We start from the raw sequence: 17,035 nt of genomic DNA, 5'->3' as shown, positions 1-17,035 counted from the left end.
TGGCAGAGCATAAAGTCATAGTTTATTTTTCTTTAAAATTATACAGTTTCTTTTCATCTTAGCTTTCCATAGAAATTTCCCATACCAATGTTTTTTTATAATTAATCATTTATAATGTATAAATAGATCATCTTATGGAAAGACAAAGCAGGAATGTTGACCCTGAACAGGTGATTTACTGTTTAAATAAAACTTACACAAAGCTAATCTGAAATTTAGATAATACATTATTATTATTCTATAGGGTTCATCATAAATGATAACAGTTAAACTAAATTACTGGTATTAAAATTACTGCTATATTACATGATCACACACATTTGAAGTTTTCTCTTTCTTATCTATTATCTATAAAATAGTATTAATATATTTTCCTAACCATTATTAAAATTTAACTGATTTCATTTGCATATTTTCACACATTTGTGGTAAGAAAGTAAAACTTTCTAATCAGTTATTGGAGTTTACTAAGCATTTATTTTTTATTTCCCTAGGATCACCCATATTCAAGGAGTGCTATGGTCTACTCTACCCTACTCTCTTTCACGTAGAAGATTTAGGGTTGAGGAACAAAGTTATTGTTTGGACACCAGCAAGGATGAAATTTGTTATAATACCCTGTGATGGGAAGAGATACAGACTCCTTTTTTATTTTAATTAAAAGGTATTTATTTATTTTTAATAGACAGTTAAACCCTCTGATACAATCCAGTTCAACAACCTGTAGAATGTGCCTATTCTGTGCAATATTCTATGCTCAAAATTTGCATCTCTGGTCAAGTGTCCCTGGAAAAGTTCCTCCTCATTTCCAGGCTCTTCCCATGTTTCATTGATACCTTAGCAGGGCTATGATTCATCGCAGGTTACTTTTCTCTCATGACAGTCCCTAACATCTATTTATTTTTATTTATTCTTAGTTTATTTATTTATTTTGAGTGAGGGGGGAGAGGGGTAGAGAGAGAAAGAGAGAGAGAGAGAAAGGGAATCCCAATCAGGCTCCACCCTGTCAGTGCAGAGCCAGATATGCGGCTTGAACTCATGAACCATGAGATCATGACTTGAGCCTAAGTCAGACGCTTGACCATTGAGCCACTCAGGACCCTCCTAACATCTATTTCTATGTGTGGACATTTTATGACATGGGCCACCTTTGTTTTCTTTAATGGGGCAGTGAGAAATAAGATATAAGAGTACATGGAAATGCATGACTAATGGAAACAGTGACATGATCTCCAGAGTTTCCATTCTCTTCTGTCACAAAGTTATCCCCCAGTAGGAAGAGAACAAAGGTTGAAAACATTTTTGAAAGGAGATTTGAATCATGAAAGGAAATCATGAATCAAGGAAATCTCTTAAAGCACCAATAGTTACATAAAATGATGACAATACAGAGAAGGATTAGGAAGGAATAATCATGTAGTGCCTCTTTATGAAATATTATCAGTTCAAATGAAAGTGAATGAAATAAGTTCTTTCACTTATTTTATTACTTCTTAGCTAATTTTAAATCTAGTGAATCTCTTATAAACATGTTCTAAATTTAACATTTTATTTCTGCACCATTATTTGAATAAAGATTACAAGTCTTTAATCTTGCTGGCTTGAAAACAAAATTATTTGGTAGAAGCGTTTTAAGCAGAAGCACTATAACTCTCTTTCAGAAAAACATGATGCAGCAGAAAAGATCAAACATTTACAGGGAAGTTATTTTTCCTCTTTTTGAAAGCTGATGCCCATGGCTTTCACTAATTGAAAATTTTCTTTACAAAAACAAGCCTGTAGGCAGTCTATTTGCAGCCAGGAGCATTAACTGCACATCGCTGTAAGTTCCTGCTTTTAGAAACTTACTAAGAGATCAATGGAACTGGATACTGACAATAAGAGGTGGACTTCACTAATTTGTAATGACATGGGAGTGCAGAAAAACAAGTAATTACCTAGCCATTATCTTTCATAGTTTCAAGCGATACAACTGACGCTATCATTATCCATGAATAAGGGATAAGAAAAAAATTCGGTGGTCATTAACATGGAAAACACTTATGGTTCATTTTTACTGAGTATTTCAATATAATAACTTTCACAGGTTCTCTCTCTTTCTCTCTCTCTCTCTCTCTATATATATATATATAATTATTGCTATTGACATTCCAATGTTAACCCCAGAAAGTGCCCTTGTTAGAAATATCAAAGATGTCATTAGGTTAAATGTTTAATAATGTTACCTCCAAATATTTTATCAGTTTTAGTCTTCATGAGTCTGCCTAAGACACCAACAATAGAATAAAAGGACAGTTCTAGTTTGCTTATGCTTGGGGAAAATATTGTTTTTGTTTTTACTTTTATTATATGGATTAGAGCTTTCGAATTTGTGAATTCAAAGAAGAGGTAAAGAAGAGTTGAATTTGTTATTCCTGATGTATAATACATATAATTTTAAGCCCCACATTATTGATGTATTTCAAAACCTTTGAACTAAAACCATATAGTAACCATTTTTTTTTTTTTTGCTGATATAGGCAAATTGATTTTTTGTTGTTTTTAAGCCCAAATTGTCCTTTTTCATTATATTCAGGTGAATGAAATCTGAATTTCAGATAAAGACTGGAGTTTGGCCTCTAAGAGAAAAATGTGTATAAGAGTAGGTATCTTTTCACTTTCTTCAGTGGGTTTAAATGAATTATAAACATTGATTAAAAAATCACATTTTATTAGGTTTACATTTAATTGAATGGCAATGTGCTCTTTCCTCATCTTTTTCTCTTCAGATCATATTACAAAGCTTATGTTTTAATAAAAATAATTGTTTTATTTAAAATAGTAGTGAATATCAGGAAATTCAACAACAACAAAAAGTAATATTAAAAAGAAAAACAAAATTCTCGCCACTCAAAAATAGCCATAGAAATGTTTTGGTGTAGTTCCTCCCAATCTGTTGTCTAGGAAGACGGAGGCATCTCTATTCTCTCTGTGACAGCTGGAAAAATTCTTTATACCATATGGAAACACATGAGTCACTCCCCCTCAAAACCCCCGCTGGGGGCCATTCACACTCAAAGTAAACTCCAATATTCTTTCCTCATCCCACAAGGCCCTGCCTGATTTAATTGTCTACTCACCCTCTGACCCTACGACCCTTCCAGGGAGTTGTGAGACTATCTATGATAGTCCCATAGACTAGCTCATCAGTTCTTTACATCGTGATCCCCAATTCCCTGCTTTGGCATCATCTAAAAGAACCAAATTGCTCTAGTTTATCTAGGACTGTCCCTGTTTTAAGTCTGAAAGCCCCACACTCCTGGAATCCTCTCAGCTCTTGGCAAAGAGTATATTCCTAGAATAAGGATATTAATTACACTCTGAACATGTTAGTCATTTTAGACATATTAGCTTTTGAATAATAATTGTCCTTAAGCCCACTGCTCTTAAATTGTGTTTCACTGGACAATCTGTTGATGTTATATATCCCCCACTGATTTGGAATCCCATCTTCACTAACAAAATCAAAGTGAGAAATTCACTGGACTGGTTTTCGGCTATACAGTCTCACCTACTAACCTATATGTCTATATTAGAAATGATACCATACTTTTTAAGTTACTGTGGATTTCTAATATGTTATAAAATGTAGAGATGGAAGTGTCCTCATTATTTTTATTTTCACTATGCTGTTTTTGTTCACTTATTTTTAAGATGAATTTCCAAATAATTTTGTCAAGTTATAAAAATACCATATTAGAATATAAGTTTGAATTACATAGAATTCACACTTAGCTAGAAAAATGCCTACTCTTTTATGATATTGAAATCATCCACTCAGAAACATATATATCCATGCAATTGTTCATATTATCTTTATGATTTTTACTAATGTATTGAGGAATATTTATAGGTTCAGAGCATTTTTACATCAAATTTTAGTTTTAATTGATTTCCCATTGATCATTTTGAGCTGTTTTAGTAAAAAATTGTTAGATTAAATATTTTATTTTCATTTTCAAAATGTATATTTTTCTTGTCTTATTTCTTTGACTGGAATTCCAGAATCATGTTATTTAAACAATGACTATATAGTTATTCCTACAATGTCTCTTTTTCTTACCATAAGTAATTTAAAATAGACTGAATCATATACTAAGACTAAAGAAGTCAAGCAGTTGTGATTTTCCACTTAGTGATGATAATTCTTTATCTGCTTCAAAAGATGTTCCTTTTTCATGTATCCTATTTTTACGTAAAAAATGCTTTTCTACAAGCCCGGGCACACATTAAATCAGTGTATTAAGAACTTTTGTACAGGTGGCATTCTTGCTGTCCTTTGGAATGTCTCTGTCAATTTAGGTTTAAAGCCTTGCTGATATGTATAGCAGTCCATATCCTAGCCTACCCACCTTCAAGTTCTGTTTATTCTTCCTATGGTTGCTTCTACCTGTCATGACAAGGAATAGTATTTCCTCCTTCAGGAAAAAGCCTCTCTTTTATTTTTACCCTTTACCTCACCAGCTCCACTGAATATCTGTCCATGCCATTGGATCCTAAGACATCTGCCTTTGAATTTCATTTGGCCTTCCTCTAAGAAAACCAACTTCCTCCAATCCTCCCCCAGTAAATCTCTTGAAATTCTAATCCCTTCTTAGTATCTATTTTCTATAGAACCCAAACTAATACAGTGGTGCTGAAAATGTTTTAGGTAAAAACTCTAGAGGGGTCCTACAATGGACTCACCCACCACCTGGTTGGCAAAGACAATATGCTTCTGAGTGTATGTGGTACATAGTAATAGTCCAGTTGCTGAAGACTTTACCTGAGGTCACCTGGAAAAGCATCCCAGTGGAGAGGAAAGCTATGGTAGGTGTGATAATTCAAGTATTTGAAAGTTATGAGGAAACAATACCTAAAATGATAACACAGTTGGCTTCTTTCTGCTCAGTTCTATTGATGGTGGGCAGAGGGATAATAAACAACCAAACACTGTCAACAAGCAGTTAAAAGCTAAGTAGAAGAGCACACACAGAAGATGCACAACCCTAAGGACGCTTAAATACTTAGCCAGGGCACCTGGTTGGTTAAGTGCCCAGTGCGTGATTTTGGGTCAGGTTTGTGAGTTCGAGCTCCACATCAGGCTCAGGCTCTGTACTGACAGTGCAGAGCCTGCTTGGGATTCTCTTCCTCTCTGTCTGCCCCTCACCTGCTGATTCTCTCTCTCCCTCTCTGCCTCTCTCTCTCTCTCTCTTTCTTTCAAAATGAATAAACATTAAAAACATTACTTAGCCAGGGGTGCCTGGGTGGCTAAGTTGGTTGAGCGTCCAACTTCAGCTCAGGTCATGGTCTCACAGCTCGTGAATTCGAGCCCCACGTCGGGCTCTTTGCTGACAGCTCAGAGCCTGGAGCCTGCTTCAGATTCTGTGTATGTGTCTCTCTCTCTGCCCCTAACCCACCTGCATTCTGTCTCTGTGTCTCAAAAGTAAGTAAACACTGACAAAAAAAGAAAAAAAAAAAAACCAAACACTTAGCCAAAGTAGATCTGCTATGATAAATTTGGTTCCATGGTTGGGAAAACCTGGGAACACACACACACAAAAATGGAATAGGTACGGCTATATGGATACCCTCATGGTACTGGCTTTTGAGCTTTTGAGCTTCTCCCAGAAGCCTCAGAATTTGCAGAAATTGTCCATACTTCCCTACTCATAGTTAGGACTTACCACATGCTGGAAAAAGCTATAAAGCTCCTCCATGGCAAGACAAGCTATCGCCACCTCCTCTCCTGTCTGCTAGATAGAAACTAGGGTTAAATCTCATCCTGAGAAAGTCCTAAGCCTCACAAGCAGGGGAAAAATACACTTACACTGAGGAAGTTGCAAAAATTAGCTAGTGCATTCCGACAGGAGCCAGAGGAATAACATTGGAATTGGATTTTGAGGGAGTTTTGTTAAAGAGGTTAGAGTATAAAACTTGATGAGCATAACTTCAATAATTTAAGACAGTTGTCTCAGGATATGGGATTATGTACGAGAGCTGTCTCAGGATAATATACTGGTAAGGACCTTAAAGGATGGGGGAAGCTCTGTGCTAGAATAACTTTTATAAAGTATTTTTAAAATCTTTTGTTAAGTTTATTTATTTATTTTTAGAGAGTGAGCAAGCGAGCAGGGGAGGGGCAGAAAGAGAGGGAAAGAGAGAATCCCAAGCATGCTCTGCTCTATCAGCACAGAGCCCGAGGTGGGGCTTGAACTCACAAACCGTGAGATCATGGACCAAGCTGAAACCAAGAAAGAGTCAGGTGCTTAACCGACTGAGCCACCCAGGCATTCCTAGAGTAGCTTTTAGAACTCTGGAAGAAGTGATGGCCAGTGAGAAGTGAAGTAAAAATGTCTAAACTATTCTAAGAGATGGTAAAGGAAGGAGGAAAGAGTCTGAATGAACTACTCCAGTGGGAATAGGTAAATAATATGAGGCCAAAAACCCAAACAGACAACTATGTTCCACAGGAAGACAGATCATTAGCCAAGGCAGACAGGAATGTGCTGGTGAGAGGGCCACCAGAATTTCATTGGTGGCTCTTTTCCATAAGCCAGGGTTGGAGATATGAAAGGCTGTCACAGATCTGGTCTCATTAATATTCATAGGTTTGATGAGGTGCCATACTGAGAGAGGCCAAGTGGCTGTGATTAACTTTCAGAGACCACAACTACCATATCAGATAATAAGGCAGGAGGTACAGACAAGGGCTGCAAGGATTTGTGAAGTTGTTTAATAGAGCATGGTGTTCTTAGGGCCAGAATTGCCAAGGGAGTAGCCAAAATTCTTGCTTCCTGATATCATTAACCAAACAATTAGAAAAGTAGGAGTCTGAGGGGTGTGAGGGTGATTGTCCGAATAAAAAGTCTTGATCCTTGTTCAGGTTCCAGACCTGCACCAATTTTCATATCCAGAATCTCCTAACCCAAACAGTAGTCTTAGGACCTCTACTGGAATGAATACAGTGATGATTACCCACTCCCCACCCCCAGTTCTTTCCCAAAGGATCCTAAAGCTGTTTATTCAGATGACTGTACCCTAGGAAAGGGAATGAATACCACACATTAGGAGAACTTTTAGACACAGTGTCTGACATGACATCAGTACCTAGAGAAACAAATGTCATTATGGCTCTCTCTGTGTTTGAGTGGAAGCTTATGAGGTCGAAGTAATAAATGGTGTCCTGGCTAAAGTTCAGCTCACAGTGGGCCCCACTGGTCTTTTCCCCATTAAATTAGAATAGATATACAAGGCAATTCAAAAAAAAAAGAACTCTGTTATGGGATTCTTTCCTGTGGGGAAGGCCAAGAGGAAACTTCTGAAATTGCCTGCCATTTCTGATCAAGATAGTAATTCAAAACCAATATTTCATCCCCAGTGTAGAGGAGTGGGGATGGTAGAGATTAGAACAAAACTAAGGACTGAAAAGATGCAGGAGTGATGGTCCTATCACACTCTCAATTAGTTTTCTATTCTGACTCCTGTAAAAACTAGAGAATAACCACAAACAATGTCGGGCTCAACCAAAGAGGAATCCCTCACATCCACTGAGATGGATGTGGTATCATTACTAAAGCAGATTAATAAATCCAGCTTTCCTGGCATGGGACGTTTAATCTGGCAGATATATTCTTTTCAATCTCAATCAAAAAGGAGGATCAGAGACCACTGGTATTCATATGACAAAAATGTTCATTTACAGTTTTACCTCAGGGATACATTACTTCTCTGACTTCTCCCTTACTATAGTATGATGAGATCTGGACACCCTGCTTATCCTTTCAATATCACACTGATCCATTACATTAATGGCATCGTGCTGATTAGACAAAGCAATGGCCACATGTCATAAGAAATAATACAGAAAGATCCCAGGTATCCTTCACCAAGTACCCCCAAAGATAACATCTTGCAAAACTGTACACTATCACAACCAGGATAAGTCCATCAGTTCAATCAATATATCTTGTCTTTCAATGCCAATTGTTCCAAAGCTAAAGATGAATAAAGGAAATGATGATTATTGCTGATTGTTCTGTAATTATTACTGAAACCAATTTTGTTACAGAGAGGAGGGAGTAGTATCCATCTGGGTATCAGAAATGCTAAGTATGCAATGTTCTGGCCTTTTAGACAGTTATAGAAACCCAGAAAGTAGGACATTATGCTAGTTAGTGAATCAAAAGGCATATTTACCACTTTTCTCTTTTCAAATTGAGTTAACAATTATTAATTTCTCATGAAAAATAGTTACTTGATGTTTATTCTCTCTTGAGTGCTTTCCCCCTGGCTTTGTGCTCAGTAGTGAATATTCCATGCCTGATCCAGACCATTCTATTGGCAACGGAGACGCTGGATTCTTCCTCTGATTCTACTTGCATGTCTCCTTCACTCTACCCTCTTTTGCCTTGAACAAGGAAGTGAAACCAATCAGTTCTTTAAATAAAACTTACAGACAACTTGCCCCTTATGTACATCTAAGGAATCATATGAAGATTCAATTAATCTGATTCTTAACAATCTGAAAACAGATGGGCACTAAATAAAAACAGGATCTTGCTATATTGTCAATCACATCAATAGAACTTGAAGTTGTTGATTTGCTTCCCACTTTAAAAAAACGGAATACAAATTAAAATGCAAATGAAATGACAAATGCAAGCCCATTTGTAAATTAAAATACTACCCATAGGAAAAATGAAATAAGACAATGATCCTCTCATGGGGGAGGGAAGATATCTGTAGGTGCTTACTTTGGCTCCTTTTGGTCCTCAAACCAATGATCAAGGTGATGGGACTTGAGCTCCTTAACTGAAATCTATAATGTATTTTTTTAAATATTTCTCAGAAGAAATACAGCATAATAACAAGTACTATCATCTTGCACATTGGGTGAGCTATATGCAAATTAGTCAACAATTATGATTGACTAAGAATTATATTTAACAATTGAATGTCATTTCATACATGAATTATCATAAGGCAATTGAAGAGTGGTATCATAAGGCAACTGAAAAGTGGTATTTAAGGAAGTTAGCTTTAGAGAGGTCAATTCTAAAGATGCAAATCTGAATACAAAGTGAATTACTTGTTGGATAGAAAGAAGGTCAAAATCCTTTGTATCACTAGGAAGGAAAGATGGAACTTAATGCATCATGGATATACTTTGGGGCTACAGAAGAGAAATAAAAAACACTAGAACTTTGGGGTGCCTGGGTGGCTCAGTTGGTTAAGTATCTGACTTCAGCTCAGGTCATGATCTTAGTTTGTGGGTTCAAGCCCCCGTCAGACTCTGTGCTGACAGCTCAGAGCCTGGAGCCTGCTTCAGATTCTGTGTCTCCCTCTCTCTCTGTCCCTCCCCTGCTCATGCTTTGGCTCTTTATCTCTCTTTCAAAAATGAATAAACATTAAAGAAAAAACTTTAGAAATAGTACTAGAACTTTGACATATTTAATGATGGTTTCTGAAAACTTAAAAGAATACAATTTGGATACTGAGTAGCATCTTAAGTCTCTTAGCAGAATGACCTACAGGTGATTTCATATTTGTAATTCTTTACCTCTGCTCTTCTATATCCACACACATCATTGCTCTCCCATCACCTTTAACTTCTTATAATTCTAATCAAACCATACTTTTGAAAACAAAAAGAAACACCTGTCATTTGGAACATTTGAAACTTTCTCTTTTTTCTTAAGTAGAATTTGGAGGTAGTATTTTATTTTTCTTCTGGATCTGTTTTATAACCAATAACACCAGAATATTTTAATTTTAGATCTTCTACCTTAAAAGATAAACGCTTCTTTCAAAACTTTTAACCCTATAGCTAATCCATGCTTAAACTGAAGTTTAATACTGAGTATTTTCAGAAATGACAGTCTCTAAAGAGATCTAATTGTTATCACAGATACCACAGATTTTGTATGATTAAGAATTTAGCCATACAAAATATAAATAATTAGGACTATATTTTACCAAGGAGATGAAGATCTTTATATTAAAAACTGTAAGACATTAGTGAGAGAAATTGAAGAAGCCACAAATAAATGGAAATATATTGTACTCTCAAGGATTAGAAGAACAAATATTGTTTACAAAAATTTTTTTACTGTTTATTTATTTTTGAGACAGAGAGAGAGACAGAGCATAAGCAGGGGAGGGGCAGAGAGAGAGAGAGAGAGAGAGAGGGAGACACAGAATCCGAAGCAGGCTCCAGGCTCTGAGCTGTCAGCACAGAACTCATGAACTGCGAGATCATGACCTGAGTGAAGTCAGACGCTTAACTGACTGAGCCACCCAGGTGCCCCAGAACAAATATTGTTTAAATGTCCATACTACCTAAAGTCTTCTACAGATTCAATGCAATCCCTATCCAATGGCACTTTTCACAGAAATGGAACAAATAATTCTAACATTTGTATGGAACCACAGAAAATCCCAAATAGCCAAAGCACACTTAAGAAATAAAGAAAAAAACTGAAAACATCACACTCTGATTTAAAACCAAAAAATCTTGTAGGTACAGAAAACAGATTGGTGATTCCCATAGACAGGGGATGGGAGGTGTGAAAAATAAAATTTTAGAAATGCCATCTAAATATATGGTTTGATCCAGTGTATCTGTATCTGTATCTGTATCTGTATCTGTATCAATCCTAAATGTAGTCTCTTATTTATTTATTATACGTTTTGAAGTTCTACTTAGGAGGTTTCAAACAATGAGCTAAGCACTAAACAATACTGAAGGAGAATGAACAAAACTGAGTCTTACAGTGTTGGTCTAGGAAAGATACATGCTTTAAAAAAAGGTAGGGGAACACTGGAAACCATTTAGGGTGAATCAGTGTTTCGAACAACTAGTAACTGAATGATGAAAAAGGTAGTGAATGAATAGCCAATTTTAAAATACTTTTTAAAAACTACAATTTTAAAAACTTTAACTTTCTGAAGGAAGTTTCAGTATCTAAATGCATATATTTAATTGTTATTGAAAAGAGCTCACAATATCTTAACAACCAGCCTATCTGTGATTACCTATCCCTAACAATATCTGTTCTTCTGATTTATAACATATTTAAACTACATAGGTTAAATAATATCCATTGATACATCACCATTGGTTGGTTTGTCAGATTAATTAGCCTATATCAAGTCAAAGTCAGGACAAATGAAAGAGACCCAGGCCTGGAATCCTTTGCTATTGGGGGCTACAGACAAATACTAGGCACATGGGGACCTCCTAGAGATATCAAGTAAGGGGCCTTGGGATTTACAGGAAACCATGAGGCCTTGGCATGGTCGGCTTGGAATCAGGAGAGAAAAGATTAATGCAAAGTGGATGTTGAAAGACTCTGAAAATTTACCTGCTTCATGGATATGTCCAAGGACAGAACTAGCTGTTAACATGTTAACAGGAAGTAATTCTGCTGTGCCAGCAATGATAATGACTCCCCACTCCCCAAATAAGATTGGTCAGAATCAGGTAAGAAAAGTGTAACCCTTATCCCAACCCAAACCCTGGCATGAGATGTGACAAAAGCTTTGCACTTCCTAAAACATTCATCTTTGGAAGACATTTTCCTTTTCTTTATTTGCAGAGAGAGAGAGAGAGAGAGAGAGAGAGAGAGGGAGGGAGAGGGAGAGAGTATCTCCCATAATGTTGGAACTTCTTTTGAACAGGGATTGTTTTTTCTTTAAATTTTTTTTTCAGTATTTAGTAAACTACATGTATAACCTGAGTATCTTGATCTCTCTAAGCTTTAGTTAAACAAGGATAAAAATAAATGCTATGAAAACATAGGTATGAATTTAATAAAATGATGCATGTGCCAGACATGTAATAAACATTTTATAAATGTTAGCTATTATATCCACATCATTATTACCATCATTGTAATATCCTGTGAAAATGCTACAAGACAGTTTCCATGTTCTCACTCTTATCAAACAGCTACCCTTTTATATCAAGGCCCACCTTTGGTACTCAAATATTTCCTTTAAATAAATTAGATCTTGGGAAGAAATATTTGTTTACTTTCTTGGTGCTATAAGAACATTAGAAAGAGGGTAACACTTTCTGTACTTCTGATCAACTAAAAAATATAAATATAAATATATATGTACACAAACATACACATACACACACATATATATATAACATTTAAAATGTTACATATATGTGTATATATATATATATATATATATAACATTTAAAATGTTACATATATATATGTAACATTTAAAATGCTATATATACTATATATAAAATATCACACTCAGAATACTTTGGTACCCTATTGAGAAGTGAATATTTTTGTATCTACAAACACACAGGTAGAGACAAAATGAACTAATTTGTAGTTTACTTAAAATATGAGAAACTATGTAACCATTCTATTCCTTGATTTTTATATGTCACTCTGTTTCAAATATCTTATTCCAGACCTACTAAATGGGAGAAGGATGAAGATAAGTGAAGGAGAGCAAGGAAAATTTAATTTAGATTATAGCAAAGTTGCTCATAATATCTTAAACATGTAATTTATAAAACATACAAATTTAAACATACATTGCAATCTAATTGTGATTGTCATATTATATTAAATAGTAATTAATAAAATACCCCAGTAACATTCATTAATTCATTCCTCATTATGCTTCTTAAAATACATCTATTTTGTTCTCCTTTATTTTTCTGTAACTGTTGGACTGACCTGGAAACAACCTCAGATAAAATGTTACTGCTGCTGCTCAGTAATGTCTGAGAGCTTGTGTTCCCAGTAAACGAGGGCCGAGAAGTTATTAGCCTGAGTGGGAAGCCAGCCCTGAAGTCGAGTAGGAGTAAAAGTTGTCTTTAGTGTCATGAGGAAACACCAGAGAAGACAAAGCACAGAAGTGGAATGATCATTCAATACAAGAGGAGTGGCAGAAAGGCCCTGCTCTAGTGGCATTTTTTCTAGGTATTTAAAATGGGCCTTCATTTTGAGAGAATAGGTTTGGCCCAAACAATCTCTCAGATTTCATCCACATTCACTATTTTGAATGGCTGTATCCTTACGTTAGAAGAGTAATTCCTTCACCGAAGTATTTAAAAAGTCCATTCATTCATTCATTCATTCATTCATTTATTCAATCATCGATTCATTCACTAAATTCTTATTGAAAACCTGCTGTATGGGAAGTGCCAGTAAAACAAAGGAGAATGAAATATAATCCTTGTAAAGCTTGTAACATTCTTACGTATGGTAAGTAGTGGGTTATGGACAAATCTTGATAGTAGCACAGGGAAAGGATGTTTAAATTTGCTCTGTGAAAGTCAAAGAAAAATTTATGTAGGAAATGAAATGCAATGGTTTCTAGTATTTACACACCAGAAATGTGAGCTTTCCACTACTCCACCCTCTTCTTCTTCCTCTTGTCTATTTTGTCCTTAATTATGTGGTAATTCTGCCTATTTTTCTCTATTTCTACTACCCCTAGCAACTTCAACCTACTGTCCTCTCTCATTGGACTAGGGAAATGGCCTCATAACAAGTTTACCTGCTTCTATTCTGAGCCTTCTCCAGTTTTCTGTCTGCCAGCAATGTGATAAAATACAAACCCAATCACATCGCCTTCTGACCTTCCACAGATGATGGCTTTCCATAGGTATTCAGATAAGGCGAAAATGTCCTCGTCAGACTCCACAAGGCCACAGGTGGTCCAGTGGCTGGGTACTTGTACTCTTCATTTAAATCTTGCATTCTTTCCTACTAGTTTTCTCTGCAGAAAGAAAGAAAGAAAGAAAGAAAGAAAGAAAGAAAGAAAGAAAGAAAGGAAAAAAACCCCTCTTTCTGTTTTTGTTTGTCTCAAATATGTCAATTTCTCCTCAACTCCAAACTTCTTGCACATGTATTTTCTCTGCTTTGTATGTTTTTCCTTCCCCTTCCCATTTTAACCAGGTACTCTCCTTATCTTCACATCTCAGCTTAAGCATCGCTTCCCTTATGCTTAAGTGACCCCCTCCTCACTGCTACCCCCAGTCAAAGGTGCTTGCCTTCTTCTGGAACTGTATTTGTTTCTTATAACAAAATTTATCTTTATTTGTCATTACACATGTGAGGTTGTTTGATAAACATCTATCTCGTCACTACACTAAATCTCATGCTGGCAAAGCCTGTCTGTTTCTGCTCACCTTTGAATCTCCACCTCCTAGCAGATTACCTGATTCCAAATCATTACATTGGATAAATAAACTGATAGGAAATTAGATGGATGAATAGATGGGTGGTTGGGTGGATGGATGGATGGATGGATGGATAGATGAAATTTGCCAAATGGAAAAGGAAGAGACATTCAGGCACCTTATGAACAAAGGCAGGGGAAAATAACAGCCCATGGTCTTTGGATGGGCATAGACTTCATGGGATGCAAAACTGGAAAAGATAAGGCTCAAGGAGTGGGTTGGAGCCAGACTGCAAATTTGTTATCTGACACGCTAAGAAGCTTATATTTTTTTCATCCGGTGGGCATTTGACAGTCAGAGGAGGCTATTAGGAGGACAAACAGTATAATTATATTTGTTTTTTTTTTTAATTATGATAACCCAAGCAGTAGTGGGGGAAACAGTACCAAATATGTAGAGACTATTTACAGGAAAGCTAGTTGTAAGGCAGCTCTGATCATGTGGAATTGGCATTCAAGCTGGAGAAATCGAGGGGAGCAAAAGCACAGAATGCACATCCTGTGAGCTCAATACTGGAGGTAGCCTAGGCTGCCTGACACATCAGGTGAGTGAAGATCTTAAAGGATGGGTGTGGATCTGAGGGCTGGGATGTGGTTGTGAATGGTTGTGCCTGGCAGGTTAACTCATTCTGTGATTGTTCTTCATCCCTGCCTAATTTGATTTTGTTAATCAGTAGCATTGGAGATGCCAGTGACGAAATTAAGGACATGGAAATATTTTAAAGGATGATCAATGAAAAGGAATTTGCAAGTTATTAGTTTGTCAAAAAGATAAAGAAATGACAAAAATTTTCCTTGCATGCTTTAAAATAGGTAAATGAAGTGTAAATAATGATTCTCGGGTTATAGTTCACAATTATTTTTGCTTTTTAAACATTTTAAGTATTTTTTTTTAAATCTAAGATTTTAGGAGCATTTCAAGTGAAACCCTAAAGAAAATATGTCATTATGCACTCCACTCATTTACATGAAGGAGTAAAAAGTACCCTGTAAAACTGGGAAGAATGCATATGAAAATCATTTTTTTTATGTCGCTTGTCAGATGTTTTATGGACTTTGCCTTTTCTTTGCAAAGTGGCTTATTCCTAGAAACAGTACACCGCAGGCAAAGACAGAGCTGCCATCTGAATGTTGGAATATTCTGGCTGTCCAGATAGCTAACTGGTCATTGTGTGTGCCTGTTTGTTGCCCTGCCATCTGCCCCATCCATTATTCTCTGCACCTCTGCCCTGCTTTGAGATCTAAAATGCTGACCCCTAAAGACTGTACCCCACCAGGCTCCCTGATTGGCTGGTGCAGCCAGTGGGGAATAAAGGCAAAAAATCAGTGGGGAATAAAGGCAAAAAAAAAAAAATCCTTTAAGATCTTCACTCACCTGATGTGTCAGGCAGCCTGGGCTACCTCCAGTATTGAGCTCACAGGATGTGCACTCACAGATCATTCTGTGAGTGTGCAAAAAGAGACAGGTCTTGGTGCCATCCTTCAGTCTCTCGTGTAGATATTCTGGATGTCTCTGGTCCTAGCTCCAGCTCTTACTGTGTTGTAGTCTTTACTCCTCTTGCCCAGTTACCCCCAGGGATGTTAGCAGCTTGCATTCTTGCTAATCTCTGGGTACCTCTCCCATCTTTGTGGTTGATTTAAACTTGGCCACATGTACGTAGGTTGTCCCTTTATTAAAATGTCTTTCTGAGATAAATTCTGTTTCCTTATGGGATCGAGCATGTTCCAAAGTTAGATGGACTTGATTCTAACAGTTGCTTTATTCTTGTGATTTGTGGAGCTGGAACAAGTTATGGATTTCAGTGTCTTGGCCTATAAAATGTACATCACAGCAAGATTTGTTTTATAGAGGTACTCTGGAGACCAGATGAACAAATGTATCTAAGAGTGCCTTGCACAGATCTTAGCACTTTTTAATCATTGAAGTAAATGTTAGGAAAAAAATCAAAATCAAAATAATGTGTATTTTCATGAATTCCACCAAGGAAAATTCTTACATTCTTGGGGGTAGAGATCTATTCAGACCCTCATACTATTCTCTGCCTCTAACTTAACATATTTCTTAATTGGAGAAAGGAATGTTAAGGAAGGTAGTTTGAGTCTCTAGAATTCTGGCCAGGGTGTAACCACCTCCTCCCATCACAGAGGGCATTCAGAACTAATTATTTCCACCAGAAATTTTATAAATCAGATTTTACTATTACATTATTTAATACTTATATTGGGTTATTCACAGATTTTTAAAGTACTATTTTAAATAATAGATTAATTTCCTTATTTTTACTTTCATACTTGCATTTTATATTTGAGAGAAATACTATACATTCTTCTAAAATCATGAGAAGCCTTGTTGGGAATATCACTGACCATCAGTGCCTAGCTTTTCCACAGCAAGTTGTAAAAGGGACCAAAAATTAACTAACTCCTAAGTTAATAGACAATTCATCTGAAATGAAATGGAGCAATACAGCATGAGAAGAAAGCCTACAGTGAAAAAAAAATGGTATAAAAATGGAGTTTATTCCAGAGGCCAGAATCAAAGTTTGTAGATGACAGCAAACTCCGAGAAAGACTACATTATGTAGTGGCCAGGAAAGGCAAGGGAAAGAGAAAGTGCTGTAAGGAATGTATCAGTTCCTCTTGAGCCGTCCATCTACTTCGGATCAATAGCTCTTCCAACCATGGGACATTCAAGCTTTCAGCCTGAGAAATTGAAGTTCTCAAAATAAGTCAGGGTTGCAACACAAGTCCATCATGGTGTGTCACAGAAATGAAATGAGTTGTCTCCTGC

The sequence above is a fragment of the Panthera tigris genome, chromosome C1, assembly GCF_018350195.1.
Source record: "Panthera tigris isolate Pti1 chromosome C1, P.tigris_Pti1_mat1.1, whole genome shotgun sequence".
NCBI lineage: Eukaryota > Metazoa > Chordata > Mammalia > Carnivora > Felidae > Panthera > Panthera tigris.
This window is presented reverse-complemented; position numbering follows the sequence as displayed.